This window comes from Lactuca virosa, chromosome 9 (assembly GCF_052849685.1).
Source record: "Lactuca virosa cultivar CGN04683 chromosome 9, Lactuca_virosa_CGN04683_v6, whole genome shotgun sequence".
Classification (NCBI taxonomy): domain Eukaryota; kingdom Viridiplantae; phylum Streptophyta; class Magnoliopsida; order Asterales; family Asteraceae; genus Lactuca; species Lactuca virosa.
This window is the reverse complement of record NC_136434.1, coordinates 280,573,537-280,584,855: the sequence shown is the minus strand read 5'-3', so window position 1 is coordinate 280,584,855 and position 11,319 is coordinate 280,573,537.

The window sequence follows — 11,319 nt, the reverse complement described above, 5'->3', positions numbered from 1 at the left end:
TGAGATCCTTTACCATCCGGGGAAGGCCAATGTGGTGGACGATGCTCTTAGCGGCAAGGTGGTCCCGGTTCCGATTAGAGAAATTTGTTTGATGATGACCGTGATTACTCCACTTTTGGAGCAGATTTGAGATGCTTTGATCGAGGCTATGAAGGAATAGCGCTGGAAGAGTGAGCACATAGTGGGTCAGGTGGATTCATTTGATTATGATAGCCGAGGGTTATTGACTCTCCATCGGAGAGTATGGGTTTCGCATTGGGGTGGTGTACGTCATGTTCTGTTGGAGGAGGCACATAAATCAAGATTCTCCATTCATCACGGGGCGACGAAGATGTATAGAGATCTTAATTCCTACTTATTGGTGGCCGTGCATCAAGCGGGATGTAGCTTGGTATGTGGAGAGGTGTTTGACATTCAAGAAAGTCATGGTCGAGCATCAGTAGCCTCACGGCAAGATGCATCCGTTGGATATTCCTGTTTGGAAATGGGAGGAGATTACCATGGATTTCATTACGAAGTTGCCTCGGACTGCGTGTAGAGTGGATTCGATTTGGGTCATTGTGGATCCATTGACCAAGAGCACACATTTGATACCGATTTACGAGAGTATCTCTGCGGAGAAGTTGGCTGAGGTATATATCAGGGAGGTCGTGGCATGGCATGGGGTGCCGGTTTCTGTGGTTTCAAACAGGGACATCCGATTTACTTCATTTCATTTCGGTACGGCCTTCCACCAGCAAACTGAAGGTCAGAGCGATCAGACTATACAGACCTTAGAGGATATGCTTCGGGTGTGTGTATTGGATTTCGGTGGGAGTTGGAATATATATATATATATATATATATATATATATATATATATATATATATATATATATATATATATATATATATATATCCCCCTTTAGCGGAGTTTTCGTATAGCTACAGTTATCACACTAACATTTATCGACCTCCTTTTGAGATGCTCTATGGGAGGAAATACAGGACCCCAATATGTTGGGGTGAGGTTGGTCAGCGAGTCATGGGGAGTACCGAAGTGGTACTCAAGACTACCGATTGGATACAACAGGTTCGGAGTAGACTCCAGATGAATCAAAGGCGACAGAAGAGCTATGCCGACAAGCGGCGATCATATCTAGAGTTCCAAGTTGGGGATATGGTTCTCTTGAAGGGGTCACCTTGGAAAGGTGTCATTGGATTCAGGAAGATGGCAAATTGGGCCCCATGTATATCGGTCCTTTCAGGGTTTTGGCCAGGGTGGGCCGGGTTGCTTATTGCTTGGATCTTCCCGAGAAGCTTAATCTGATCCATAGCACTTTCCACGTCTCTTAGTTGCAGAAATGTTTAGTGGATGATTCTGTGGTGGTTCCATTGGAGGATATCCAGGTAGATGATCGCCAAAGTTACATCGAGAGACCGGTGGCGATTCTTGACCGGAAGACGAAAACCTTGAGGAACAAGGTTGTAGAGTTGGTGAAAGTCCAGTGGCAGTATCACAAGGGTTCATAATGGATGTGGGAGTCGGACGACGATATGAGGGAGCACTACCCAGAGTCGTTTGGGGCAGCGGACTTCGGGGACGAAGTCTGATCAAGTGGGGCAGAATTGTAACATTCGTATTCTGCAGAAGAAGAGTAACTCACTAAGCTTTGTGCTTACGGTTTTGAATTTATGTTTTCAGGTACTTATGGTTCAAAGGGGAAGAGTTCGGGATGATTGCATTACACACACCATCTCATTCCGCGTTTCATGTTATTCTAATGTTTTGTAATGTTGTTGATACACTTGTTTCACCATGATTTTTATTATGATGTTTTGGATAATAATTTTATTAAATTAAAAACGAAAATTTTTAGTCTTAGTTTTTGGAACGTTACAAAAAGTCCAGTTGGCCACTCCTCCCATTTGTCAAGAGGAAGCGTTTACACATTTTCATAACATCGATCAATACTAACCCGATTTCACATTTCATGATCACAAACAATTAGGTTTTCGTCCATTGAAGTTACTATTATGGATCACAGAGAACTTGAAGCCAATAAGCATTACAGTGACATTGATCAAGATGCCATACTGAATCAATCGATCAATGTGAATATGCCATATATCTTTGTAGACATTAAAATATAAAATGGTGTGCCCAACACCGAGAAACATAGTTGCACATAATAGTTCATACTATTTGGAAACACACAATATAATGAAACCCACTACATGATGATTGCTATAGAGTTTTATTTTTTAGTCATAAATATAGCCTCTTTTTTCTATTCGAATATGATGGTGTGAAAACACTCGAGGATGCGAAATATAGTTTTGTGACTTAACCAAAAGAACTTATCACTTGTGTCACAATTTTAAACGAACTTAACATAGGGTCAACAGACAAAATTAAAAAAAGTCTAATTAGAGGAAAACAAATCATAGTGTGATTAAAAAAATAAGACAAAACTGCAAAATTGGTCCTTGTGGTATTTAAAAAGTTGTGGATAGAGTCCAGAAATTTTCCGACTTGCATGGAAGATCCAAAATCAAGATTTTTTTCTTGATTTTGGTCTTAAAATTAAAAAAATTTGTAGTTTTGGTCCATGGACCACTTGAATTGACTGTTTTGCCCTTATAAATTTCTTTTTTGTATTTTTTTTATATTTTTATTTTGTAAATATTAATGCAAAAAAAAAAAAGAATTATGTTGGCCTACCTCTCTCTCTCTCTCTCTCTCTCTGTATATATATATATATATATATATATATATATATATATATATATATATATATATATATATATATATATATATATATATATATATATATCTTAAACCCACCAGGAACACCACCATTTCATCTTCTCCCCCTAATTGTTGGCTTCACACAAATCTAGATTTACAAAAAAAAAAAAAAAGAACAATGTGCATATATGTTCCATCTTCAAAATTGTGTTCAACCACACCCATTATCCAAACAAACCTTCATCCTCACCCATCGTTTCCCTCTTCTTCGTGCACCTACCTCATCTTTTGGGATTTTCATCAAGGAACACACCCAATTTTGAGGTTCTAGTTTTACTTTTTGTGCTTGACTCAGAAAAGTCAACTACACTAATTGATTGAATAGACGAAATGTTAATTTATCAAAATTGGTGACAGATGAACATTAAGAACAAATATATATCGAATTGATAGCAAACTCGCACTCTAAAGCTGGTAAAAAGAACCTTGAAAAATTATCTTGCAAATATCCATCACTAGTTCTAAGACCACTGCCTGTAACTGGTCTTGCTTTCTTCAGAAAGAAACCTATCTGCTCTAATCTCCTTACTTCCATTAAACACATAAACCTTAGGTATTTTCTTACAAAAAACCATCTTTCGCTTTTTCAAGCTCTCTACAAACCCTAGCCATGCCGCTTACGATCCTCTGTTTGAATTACAACAATGAATAGGTATGTCATTTCTCAATCTGAGTAGAGAACCAGTTTGCTTCTCTTCTCAACCTCAGTCCTGGATTGCTTTCTGTTCAGCTTATATAAATCAAAAAGCGTGTGTCTTCAACTCAACACACACACACACACACCTGAAACTCAAAACCCACTAAAACTAAATCACACTACTACAAAAACACCTTTTTACGACACACAATGCGTGTCGTAAAACGCTCAGACGACACGCAAATGTGTGTCAAGGAAGGCCATGTCATAACGAAAGACGACACGCTTTTACGCGTCGTCTATTTATGACACACATTTACGACGCGTAATTATGACATGCATTTACGACGCTCATTTACGATACCCAGTGCATATCAAGGAAGGCCCTGTCATAAAAGAAGAAGGCACACATTTTCATGTTGTAACCTTATGAAGCACTTTTAGTACACGCATTGCGTATCATTAAACCCCTTATCATAAATGAAGATGACACGCATTTGCGTGTCATAAACTTTAGCAATCATTTACGATATACATTTACAACGCGTCTTTATGATACTCATTTACGCATAATACAAAAATATGGAAAAAATATATACCAAAACAATCAATTTCATCCAATAACATCATGTCAAAAAATTGTAATACATTGGTATTAAGGGGATCTCATTGTACATTGTTATTAAGAGGTTTTCCCTAACTATATAATCTAATACTACATCTCTATTAAGGGACACCTTGTTTCAGAAATCATGTAAAAAAAATCCTCCATGTGAAACATCCCAAAAATACGGTCCAAAAATTTCATTTTTAAATCATTAAGAAAATCATAGCCATCAAACATCATATAAAAATCATAAGTCGTGTATCTCAAAATATCATAACATCTGTCAAAATATATCAGAGTATAAACATCCCAGACTAAACAAATGGTGCGTGCACTACAATCATCCCGAGCTCCTCCCCTTGCTACTGGAAGTACCTGAAACAAAAACTACAAACTATAAGCAGGAAGCTAAGTGAGTCTCAACAAGATACCACATACCATACACAGAATCACATAATCACATAAGCTGGGCCCCCGCCCTTCCTTGGGCCCCGCCCGGCATCGGACAGAGTCCGACATCAGGCCCCGCCTGGCATCCAGCCCTGCTCGGTATATAGATCTATTTCTACCAGGCCTCGCTTGTGTTTGGGCCCCACCCGCTATGCAGATACAAACAATAACATATAATCATGCTAGTACATAAAGAATCATACATAACCCTATATCTTCTAGTCTTAAGGCCCCACCTATCATGGGCCCCACCCCTACACTGCTATTGGTGAGATATGGAACCCCGTCCACACTCAGCTAGTGATGAGATACGGGACCCCGCCCACACTCACCTCCCTACCAGGCACATATAAGTATCATAAAGACAACAAGTATAACTAAAGATGCATTCCTTCATCGGGTACCACCCCGCATCAAACCGTAGTTTGGAAACATACCTATATACCTTCCTCGGGCCCCGCCCGACATCGGACCGAAATCCGGAAACATATAAACATTCCTCAGACTTACCCCGACATCGGACCGAAGTCTGGAAACATACAAACAGACACATGCAAGAATCACGAAGACATCAAGCATACAAACATTCCTCGGGCTTACCCTGACATCAGACCGAAGTCCGGAACATACTAACATACATAAACAAGTCGGCATTGGTGCTTTCGACCCGTTCCTACAGGAGAAAACTCACCTCACAAGCTGACTGCAGAACCCCGCGAATAAACCTCTCGCTGCTAGCTGGCAGATCCCTGAACTACTGATCTCTCTACTCCCCGAGCTACTGATCATCATATAAATTAGATAAGTCCGGGATTCTCATAACTTAACCATAAGTCCTCACTGGTGTAGAAGACCATTCCACCCCTCACATACTCTTGTCCAAATATGGACTCTACTCAACCCTTTTGAACACTTTCCATACTTCATAACCCTCCAGGGTCAACCTTGGTCCAAGTCAAAGTTAATGCTCGGTCAAAATCAAAGTCAACACTCCAAGTTGACTCAACTCGTGGAGTCATCCCCCCCGATTCGCCGAGTTCCCTTGCTACTCGTAGTCGTGATAAAACGAGTCAACTCGTCGAGTCCCTCCACAGACTCGTCGAGTTCTACCTTGTATAGAATCGGGACAAGTCGACACAACTCGTCGAGTTCCTCTATGGACTTGACGAGTTCCTCAGTCTGTTCGGGCCATCTTAATGGATTAAGCCCCTACTCTACAGATCTAAGCTTCATGCTTCTCATATACACTGAAAATGTCCTTTTAAGGGTAAAGTTTCCAACTTTACTTGTTAATACCTTTACTTAATGGGTTTAGCTCAAATTCTAACTCTTTAGGACCTAGATATTAGTCCACAAGCCATCCATACTCCAAACTAAAGCATACAAACAGAGATTTAGACCCTAAACATTGCATGAACTCATAAAGCTTTCACATTTCACTCCATGCATGGCCTTTTGGGGATTAAAAGGCCAAAATGACATCCTGTGGCTTGCATGTGGCTTCAATGGCCATAAAGTTTGCACCTTTATGCCATGAAAGCCCTCCATGATTCCGGATCTGAATGTATACTCACTTGGGACGTCTATATCCCAAAGATCAAGATTCTTGGACCAAAAGCCTAATAGAATGCTAAAGAGATCTAAGAAGCTACTAAGCAAGTTTGAGACTTAATAACCAGAAAATGATGAGAATGAAATGGATTTTATAGATCTACTAACTTCTTCTTGAATCCCCAAGCTTCTCCTTCCTTCACAAGATTCAACACATACTAAACTTTACTCAAAAATGGATTACAAGCTCACAAATTCATTAGGTTTTATGGGTTTAGGGTTTGGGCAATGGAGGCTGGAGATGTGGCCAAACCCTAAGTCATAAAGTGTTTAAATAGGGTGAAAAATCATGGATCTAGGGTTTCCCAAACCCCGTCCAACTCGTCGAGTTGGTTCCCACCAACTCGTCGAGTTGGTCTTCCAAAACACACGTGACAACATCCTTACTCGTCGAGTTCTTTCCCTTGAACTCGACGAGTTGCCTTCTTGTTTGGAGATTTTCTTTCCTCATTTGGCCTTCTGGTTTCCGGGTGATACAACTCTCCCCCACTTAAACTGGACTTCGTCCTCGAAGTCCGCTACAGTCACATACCCGGCAAACATCCCACGCGTCACACCCGCAACTTTCCTCCTACCTTCCCTGAATCAACTGGTGTTTCCCACTACCACTAGCACCCGCCATCCTGGAAGTACAACCATCAAGACCTTCCAAACCTGATGAAGTATAATCCTTACTGTCACACAGAGACTACTTCTGTCTTTCCGAGATCTAAAATCTATAATGGTCTGTCTCCCAGACGGGCCATCTATGCTCTAAAAACCTCATCGAATAGTTGTTCAACCATAAAACTTCTCACCCCGATTATCTCGATGCTACCATCAGAGACAAAATCCCTATCCATAACCAGTTGTATAATACTTATACTTGACATAAGGATCAGATAATCTTTCGAGTAGAAGATTCATCCCTGAAACGGTTAGACTCAGACAAGAGATGCGCAACAGGGTCAAATCACTTACTCTGAGATTATTTAATCCAACTGTAAGTGACTTAGCATCTTCGATCAGCAACTACTACTCACACAAGAATCCTCACGTCACTACTACCCGAACATCCTGCTGCCTCTTATCCACTGTCTGAATGAGCCGAGACCTCCCAGGTCCCAACTTGTCTGTCAACTATCTAGAAATACCGGATTCCACCTGGTTACTGAACCAATGAACACCCTCTCATTCGCTCGCAGCGACTTCCGAAGAAAACTTCGGCTATCGAAACTGATCTATCCACATTGCCACTCTTGGCTCTATAAATCCTGGAATCCCCGATCCTATATTTCGACCCCACGGTCTCTGCCAGGTCCCACCTGCCTTGTTATGATCGCATGGTTCTCACCCAAACCATACTACGGAGTGGCCTTGCCCCTAGGTCTCACCTATCTAGGGCTATGCAGGTACAACTCCACCTCGAATCCTATCTACCTATTCTTTCCTGATTCTGATCATGCTAACTAGGAGATACGGGCCTCGCCCACACTCTGCTGACTAGGAGATACGGGCCCCCGCCCACGCTCCGCTATCTGGCCGCTAATGAATGTTGCGGCTATCGCACAGTCTTACAACATTTTCCACACTGTCTGGCTTCTGGTGAAGGCTACGGCTATCTCGCAGTCTTACAACACTTTCCACGCCGAGCATGCACACGACCTAACATCATGGCTGAACTCACCCCCTGACGGGAATTTCCTCAATCGGGTTTCCAAAGCCAACTATCAACCGCCAAAAAGACGCAAACCCTACGTTGGGAAGTTTCCCAAACTCCCAACTCACATACTCCTCAATCCAATCAGCCACTTGGGCCGCCTTTCTTCCTAAAGAGAATGCGATCTCATCCTAATTTCACACTTCCTTCTGTTCCTGCACCCCTGGAGAATTCTCCCCTACTTTGATTCGACTAAAATCTTACAACACACAAGACTGGAAGGACTCCCAATCCTTCTTACAATCCAATGATCAATTCTGCTGGCAACCTATCCTTACCACTGTTAGTGTTCCAAAGCTAACTAGTACTAAATCAGTACAACTCTTGAAGACTAACGGAACAATCCCCGAGTTCCAATCACACTTGCTACAACTACCGCGTCCTGAAAACTCACTATAAAAGGAGACGACCTCAGACTACTACTCTAAGACTCATGGTATGCAGATAGCATATAACCAGAACATAAGCAGGAAGTATAACTCCAAGATACACTTACTCCTATAAATGCAAGACCATAGCAATAAAATCATAAATAAAAACTGATAGGAAAGCAAAAGATACACACCTGTAACATCGGAAGCTGCTCGTGCCTCCTCTGTAGTCAACTGGAAAGCCATGCTACTTACCGCAGGTGCCTCTGCCCGGTCCTGACGGCCGTCGATGATCCTCAATGTTGCAGCGACAGGTGCCATCACCTGTCCCACTGCAGCCAAACTCAGACATTGGCCCCGCTGACTGCAATGAAAGCATATCAGGTTTGATCCCTGGGTGGTGGTAGCAGTACAATTCCTGCTAAAAAGACCGATCCGGCCGCACTTGAAACAGCCAGAATCACCACCACTGCCACTCCTACACGCACCCTCGTGTGTCCTGCCGCACTTGCCACAACGGCTGCGGTCCTGATGACCCCTCAACCTAGAATCCGATACCTTGGGCCTTTTGCCCGACCCTACAGATGTCTCAGCCTCGTCTGTCTTCCTCTTCCTATCCGTCTCTAAATCGATCTCCCTCTCCCTGGCTCGAGCGATCATATCCTCCAACGTCTTGTAGCAGGACTAGCTCACAAACTGTCTAATGTTGCTCCTTAGCATCTCATGGTACCGAGCCTTCTTCATCTCCTCGTCCGCCACATACTGCGGAACAGGGAGGGCCCTCTCCCTGAACTTGGCGGTGATCTCCGCCACCGTCTCCGTAGTCTACTAGAGATCCTTGAACTCCCGTGCTAACTCCTGCACCTCAATCACTGGTGCAAACTCGGCCCTGAACCTGGTCGAGAAGTCATCCCATGTCATCGCTGTTAGATTAGATGTCTAAGCCCATAACTATTATTGATATGTACTTGACCCGAGAGTAGCATGGTCCATTTGGGTTACATATCATCAGGACAATTTGTTAGGATGGATTCTTGAGAGAAGGTTATATATGATTTGTTAATATATTATAAGTTATAATATATTAATATAAGATCATATGTTTTAATTAGTATTGATCAAGAATTAATTTGGAATTAGATTAGTGATCAAAAGAGACTAATTAAATATGGGGACTAATTATGGTAATTAGTTATATTTTTATGTGTTGTATGATCCACGTTGGACCAAGTTTATGTATGGATAAATAAAGAGCTGGGCCACATGAACCATGGATCATAACACCCATGGGTATGGATTTGGGTTATACCCATGACCCTTGGAATCCTACATATAAATTTGTCCATTCATAGCAAAAAACGCCTAGACTTGTACTTGGAGTTCAAGGAGGTGTTTTTGGTGCATGGAGATTCTCTCTCAAGAGCCACCTTTGTTCATGATGTGTTGTGACTTCATTTGAGGCTTCCACACTATTGGGGCTAAACTCTTAAGGCCAAATACATCAAGACTTCAAGCGACATAAAAGGTATGTTACCCTAACTAGAATCATTACCACAAAGTGTTTTTGTTCTTAAAATTTGATTTTGATGTTATGGTAATATTTATTCTCATCCAAAATAAAGATAATTGTCATAATTTCAAGATTTGTGTTAGTTTATGTGATTAGCTAAGTCCTTGAAAATTGTTGATATGAATTATCTTTGCTTATGAGTTTGATCTTGTTCATAGAAAAATTATTTGATTATTATGTTAATTGAAATAATTGATTTTAATGGTTTTTATGAACTCCATAACTTGTCCTCAAGTTATGGAAAATGAAGATTTTTTCATTTAAAAGCACATTAAGTCTCATAGGTTATGAAAATGGAAGAGTCTTTAATTTTAATGTAATCATAAAATGATTTTATGTCTTCCATTACTTCTCCTCAAGTTCTGGAACTTGAAAAGTCTTTCATAAAAACCATACTAAACTCATAAGTTATGGAAACCAAAAGTTTTTGAATTGTTCAAAACTTGCCCTCAAGTTTTGGAATTTGTAATGTTTCCCCCCATTAATACTTTAATTCCAAGTTAAACCCTCAGAATTTTAATAGTTTAAAATTCAACCCTTATACTATTATAATATTATAGGTTTCATATATATATATATATATATATATATATATATATATATATATATATATATATATGTATAAGAGTAAGCCAGTCTTACCGTTAGTAGACCTTATTCACGAAGCCGGTCTATAAGGGAGGTATAAGGTATTGCCTATAAAATGGCAGTTTAATGGGTCGTTAGCCGAACGGGTAGGACAGGACATTAATTTCACCTTCATTAAAAGTATAATGATAAATATAAAGTAACTAAACTTTATTAGATTCCCAATCTTAGTTACTTTAGGAAAATGTGAATTTGGTGCTAACCCATGAAATTGCACTTTGCACCTTGTTAAGTCATTAGTAGAGCGTGTTTGGTTAATCGGCACACTAATCTGGGACTGAAAATGTGTGGCAAAGGGTAGCTTGATGTTAATCATAGATCAATGGAGCGTGTGTGGTTAAGCGGCACATTGATTAGGTGGTTGTAACATTAAGTGTACCAAGGTAAATTTGCATGGTTATTCACTCCTTGTTTGTGAACCTCGGCATCCCAGTCACAAACTTGAAGGGAAATATCGAGATTTAAACATGCCATTGAATAGTTCAATGAATCTCAAAAGATCTAGGAGTTTCAATTCATTTAAAACCTAATGTTAAATTTCGTTTTTCATGGTGGAAATTGGTAAATCGTCATTTACTTACCTTCAAATATTTTGTAGCTTGGATTACGGCATCCCCCTTCCAAGTTATAAACTATTGTGTTGGGTCCTAGCCTTAATATTTCATATTGGGTGTTATATGAAGGACTTAAATCAACTAAACTTGGATTTCTCCCTCATAGATGTCCAGTTATGACAACTATGGTCTTCCTTATCCTTTTGGATAAAGTTTTCCTAATGAAGATGATATCCCAAATAGCGGTCAAGGTGAAAGATTAATCCCTTTGTTGTGCATTAATGGGACTGAAATCATACTTCACATCCTCTACCTCCTCCAATTATTCTCCCTAACCCACAAGTTCTTGAATAGTTCAAGGTCACTCAATCCTTATTGGCA